Raw genomic sequence first — 5,951 nt, forward strand, 5'->3', positions numbered from 1 at the left:
AGAAAAAGAAACCCATGGGGGGCACCTGGGTGGCTCAGTCGGTTAAGTGTCCAACTCTTCACTTTGGCTCAGCTCATAATCTCATGGTTTGTGAGTTCAAGCCCCACATCAGGATCTGTGCTGACAGCATCGGAGCCTGTTTGGAATTCTCTCTCTCTCTCTCTCTCTGCGCCCCTCCCCCGATCTCTCTCTTTCTCTCAAAATAAGTGCATAAACGTTAAGAAAAAGCTTAAAGAAAAAGAAACCCCGATTCCTTTCCCTCCTCCTTTCAAAATTTTGCAGGGCAATCTCACTTTTGAGAGTAGATAAGGAATACAAGAAAGGTGAGGGTCAAGTAGAAGATTCTTCATCGTCCAGAAATGACATCAGCGCTCCCAGGGACAGAATCCATCTTTGCAGGACAGGAGTGGGAGGCACCAACCGATTTCCTTACCTCGCCCAGCCATGGACTTTCTGATTCTTTTGTCCACTTAAAAAAAATTATTTTGAGGGGCGCCTGGGTGGCGCAGTCCGTTAAGCGTCCGACTTCAGCCAGGTCACGATCTCGCGGTGCGTGAGTTCGAGCCCCGCGTCAGGCTCTGGGCTGATGGCTCGGAGCCTGGAGCCTGTTTCCGATTCTGTGTCTCCCTCTCTGTCTGCCCCTCCCCCGTTCATGCTCTGTCTCTCTCTGTCCCAAAAATAAATAAACGTTGAAAAAAAAATTAAAAAAAAAATTATTTTGAGAGAGAGGAACAGAGAAAGGCAGAGGGAGAGGAAGAGAAAGAATCTCAAGCAGGCTCCCGCCCAGCGCTGGAGCCCAATGTGGGACTCGATCCCATAAACCGTGAGATCGTGACCAGAGCTGGAATCCAGAGTCGGCCACTTAACGGACTGAGCCACCCGGGCTCCCCTTAAGGTCTGTGCATTTTATCGCAGATACATCGCACCACAAAATAAGTACAGGGAGGCAGAAAAAGAAATGAAAAGAGAAGAAAAACGCCCCGTGTCCTATAAACTGAGGCTCCGCTATGGGAGAAATCCTGGCTCCATCGGGCAGTGTTTCCACGGGAGGAACCGAGTAAGCATTCTGCTGTGCTTGTGGCCACGGATACCTGGTTCACGTGCAAACACCTGGACGCTACGGGTCGCTCTTGCCCGTGCGCCAGCAAGTGACGAAAGGACGTGCTGACCTCAGCTGCCACGAGAAGATGGGGTCACTGCTGCGAGGTGGGTTGGGCGGAGGTCTGGAATGCAGGGCATCCGGCGGGCCCCTCCGGGTGCTCCGTGCCCAGCGTCCACGGCACACCAGCGCAGCCGGCCTGACCTTCAGGGAAAGTGGGTGGAGGGGAGATGCCATGCTGGGTCGTGGGAGCTGGCACGTCCATTCGAGGGGCAGTCAAAAGGCTCTTGTCAAGGAGCCTCTGGGTTTCCTGATGAGATTAGCCGGAAACTCGCTTCTTTTTCAACAGATGAGTGATGGAATGGAGAGCCTGCTGTCGACCGAGACTCCCCCACACTCATCATTACACCTGCACACCCTTCCCATCTCAGGGCTGTGCTACCTTTCCCAGCCTGATACACGCTAATTATGATCTGTTTTGCATACACAGAACGGGTTATCTGTAACAAGTAGAGACGGCTACAAAGATTTTCATTAAGGTTGACTCATGCGTTTACCCGGCTGGAAGGATTAGACCGTATCACAGAGGACTCATGAGTTCTCAGGGACTAAAAATGAAATAATCCTTGCAGGCTTACTTACTCCCACAAAGAGTTGCAAATAAAAATAGAGGTAAAGGGAGAAGGGGGGGTCTCTCTCTAGTTCCTTCCTGGTCCACTTCCATTACCCACGATCAGAGGGGTGCAGGCCGATCTCACATTCCTGATGATCGTGGGCCCGTGCAGCCCTTCCCAGCTACCCGTTTTGATGGTTTAGACTCAACTAGAACACCATCTCAGGGCTGTGTTCATCTAACGCATCCTCAAGGATTTCCCCAGTCCCTCTCACACACCACCAAGAGTGGCAACGGTGGCTTTACCATGTGAATTCATAAGGCAGTCTCTTGAAGAATATGAAGAATGTGTTTTGGAGCGCCTGGGTGGCTCAGTCGGTTAAGCGTCCGACTTTGGTTCAGGTCATGATCTCGCGGTTTGTGAGTTCGGGCCCCGCGTCGGGCTCTGTGCTGACAGCTCGGAGCCTGGAGCCTCGGAGTTGGAGCCAAAGGGCTTCTGTGTCTCCCTCTCTCTCTCTGCCCTCCCCCCGCTCGTGTTGTCTCCCTCTCTCTCAAAAATAAATAAACGTTAAAAAAAATTTTTTTTACAAGAATACGTTTTAAGGTTTTGTCCTTCAAAATGCTATTTCAAGAGGTGACAAGGCAGAGAGTAAGTTGTGACTCGTACAAGGTGAGCACTTGCCAATAAGCATTAGAGGGGAACCATATATTTCCAAACTACACCGTATTTTTCACAGAGAAGGCGCAGATCGGGTCTATCAAGCATAGATACACGTTTCTTTCCTGGTGGCTCTAGGTGTATCCTCTAGGGCTCTCTTTCTGGTTTTGTAATTCTGAAATATTCACATATATTTCTCTTTTTATTGAGGTACAGTTGACATGCCATGTTATATTAGTTTCAGAGATCTGACGATTCTATGCATTGCTCAGTGGTCATCATGATAAGTGTTGTCACCATCTGTCACATAGAACATTAATACAGTATCGTTGACTATGTTTCCTATGCTGTCCTTTTCATCTCCAAGACCTGTTTATTTTATAACTTGAAGTCTGTATGTATATTTCATCCCATCAACGTGTTAAAGACAGAGTTCTCAATAGGCTACTGACCTAGAAAAAGGCAGATTCATTGAAAAAAAAAATTTACCCAGATGGAAACTCTGGACGACAGAATCACAAAACCTGAGGTCGCAGTAAAGCAATTCTCTTTTATGTAACTTCATCGTTTGGTGACTAATTCCAGAGAGCATTTGGTCAAATGTTCTCCAGCTAGTCTGTTGAGTGAGATAAAAGGCTGGGTTTGAGCAACAAAAGGTGCTTTGTAAAAGCCGCTTGAGTGGGAAATGCAGGGAAATAATTGATGGCACAAAAAAAGAAAGGAAAAAGGCGAAGGAAAAGAAATTGTATAGCATGTGGGGAAAAGGCCATAAAAGTAAACAATAGGCTTTCTCTTTATAAACCATTCTTTTTTTTTTATTTTTTAAAGTTTACATCCAGATTAGTCAGCATATAGTGCAACAATGATTTCAGGAGTAGATTCCTTAATGCCCCTGACCCATTTAGCCCATCCCCCCTCCCACATCCCCTCCCGTAACCCTCAGTTTGTTCTCCATATTTATGAGTCTCTTCTGTTTTGTCCCCCTCCCTGTTTTTATATTATTTTTGGTTTCCTTCCCTTATGTTCATCTTTTTGTCTCTTAAATTCCTCATATGGGGGCGCCTGGGTGGCGCAGTTGGTTAAGCGTCCGACTTCAGCCAGGTCACGATCTCGCGGTCCGTGAGTTTGAGCCCCGCGTCAGGCTCTGGGCTGATGGCTCGGAGCCTGGAGCCTGTTTCTGATTCTGTGTCTCCCTCTCTCTCTGCCCCTCCCCCGTTCATGCTCTGTCTCTCTCTGTCCCAAAAATAAATAAAAAGCGTTGAAAAAAAAAATTCCTCATATGAATGAAGCCATATGATTTTTGTCTTTCTCTGACTGACTAATTTCACTTAGCATAATACCCTCCAGGTCCATCCACGTAGTTGCAAATGGCAAGCTTTCATTCTTTTTGATCGCCGAGTGATACTCCATTGTGTATATATACCACTTCTTTATCCGTTCGTCCGTCGATGGACATTTGGGCTCTTTCCATACTTTGGCTATTGTCGATAGTGCTGCTATAAACATGGGGGTGCATGTGTCCCTTCGAAACAGCACACCTGTATCCCGTGGATAAATGCCTAGTAGTGCAATTGCTGGGTCGTAGGGTAGTTCTGTTTTCAGTTTTTTGAGGAACCTCCATACTGTTTTCCAGAGTGGCTGCATCAGCTTGCATTCTCATTCTAATAAAGGCATAAGAAAACATTTGCATGACAATACTTAAGAGTTATGACCCCTTTAAACGGAGAAGACTTTGTCTGAACAAGATTCTGCCTATAAGACACGCTCCAGAAAGAAGAATGTGACATTTTCATGATTTTCCTTCCCCAGCTGAGCCCCTGATGAGACTGCAGCCCTGGATGGCACCTTGACTGCAGCCTTGTGACACAGTGAGCAGAAGACCCAGCTAAGCTGTTCCCAGACTCCTGACCCACAGACACTTTGAGATAATACATGTATGTTGTTGTAAGCTTCTAATTTTGTGGCCTTTTATTGCACGGTATAGATAGCCAAAACAGAGGCTTCTGGAATACTCACTGTGAGAGGTCTTTTCAACTTCTCCCCATCTTATTGATGAGGAATATGGTACCCAAATGGGTGATGGCACTGGTCCTGGATCACCCAGATGTGATGTTATCCCGGGGTGTCCCTTCACTGTTCTCATCAGAAGCCACGTTAGATCTTTAATTTTCCTATTTCGTAGCAACTCTTTCATTTTGCTAAAGTGATTTTTCTTTTTTTTTTTTTTTTGTTTCATACTTTATTGATAGTTTGGTTGGAGAGAACAGTTCCTGAATCCTTGCTATTGGCTCAATTTTGATTGGAAATAGAATTCTAAATTTAGAATGAGTTGATCTTAAAAACACTGAAGGCATTGCTTCACTGTCAGAAGACCAATGCCAACCTAAATGTCATCCTTTAAAAAGGAACTTTTTGTGTTCTTCTTTCTGGGAGTTTCTAGGAACTTCTCCTGTTTTTTTTCTTTGGTGTTCTGAGATTTCTTGAGGATGTGTCCCAAATGGGGTCTTTTCTCATTCACTACTCTTAGGAGACAACATGTCCATTCACGTCCTTCAGCCTTGAAAATTTCCTTCACGTTTTTTTTTTTCAATTCAATTTATTTTTTGTTGGACTGTAGCTGACACATAATGTTACACATTAGCTTCAGGTGTACAAGATAGTGATGTGACAAGTCTATATGCCATGTCACCATCTGTCACCATACAACGTTATTACAATACCACTGACTCTACCCCTATGCAGTAGCTTTCACCCTGTGACTTAGTCATTCCATAACTGAGAGCCTCTGTCTCCCTCTCCCCTTCCCCCATTTTGCCCACCCTTCACCCACCTCCCCTCTGGCAACCCCCAGTTTGTTCTCTGTATTTATGAGTCTGTTTCTGGTTTCTTTGTTTTGGTTTTCAGATTCCACACATAAGTGAATTCACTTGGCACTTGTCTTTCTCTGTCTGACTTATTCCGCTTAGCATCACACCCTCTAGGTCCATCCATGTCACAAATGACAAGATCTCATTCGCCATCATGGCTGAGCAACATTCCATCGTGCGTATGTACCCCATCTTCTCTATCCATTCATCGGCTCGTGGACGTTTAGGTTGCTTCCATATCTTGACTAGTGTAAATAATGCTGCAGTAAACACAGGGGTGTATGAATCTTTTCAAATCAGTGGTTTCCTTTTCTTTGGGTAAGTATTCAGTAGCGGAATTACTGGATCGAATGGTAATTCTATTTTTATTTTTATTTTTTAAATTTTTTTTAATGTTTATTTTATTATTTTTGAGACAGAGAGAGACAGAGCATGAACGGGGGAGGGGCAGAGAGAGAGAGAGAGACACAGAATCGGAAGCAGGCTCCAGGCTCTGAGCCATCAGCCCAGAGCCCGATGCGGGGCTGGAACTCACGGACCGCGAGATCGTGACCTGAGCCGAAGTCGGACGCTTAACCGACCGAGCCACCCAGGTGCCCCAATTCTATTTTTAATTTATTGAAGAACCTTCATACTGTGTTCCATAGTGACTGCACCAATTTACATTCCCACCTACAGCGCATGAGGGTTCCCCTTCATGCGAAACCTCACCAA

This window comes from Lynx canadensis, chromosome D4 (assembly GCF_007474595.2).
Source record: "Lynx canadensis isolate LIC74 chromosome D4, mLynCan4.pri.v2, whole genome shotgun sequence".
In the NCBI taxonomy this organism is placed as follows: Eukaryota; Metazoa; Chordata; class Mammalia; order Carnivora; family Felidae; genus Lynx; species Lynx canadensis.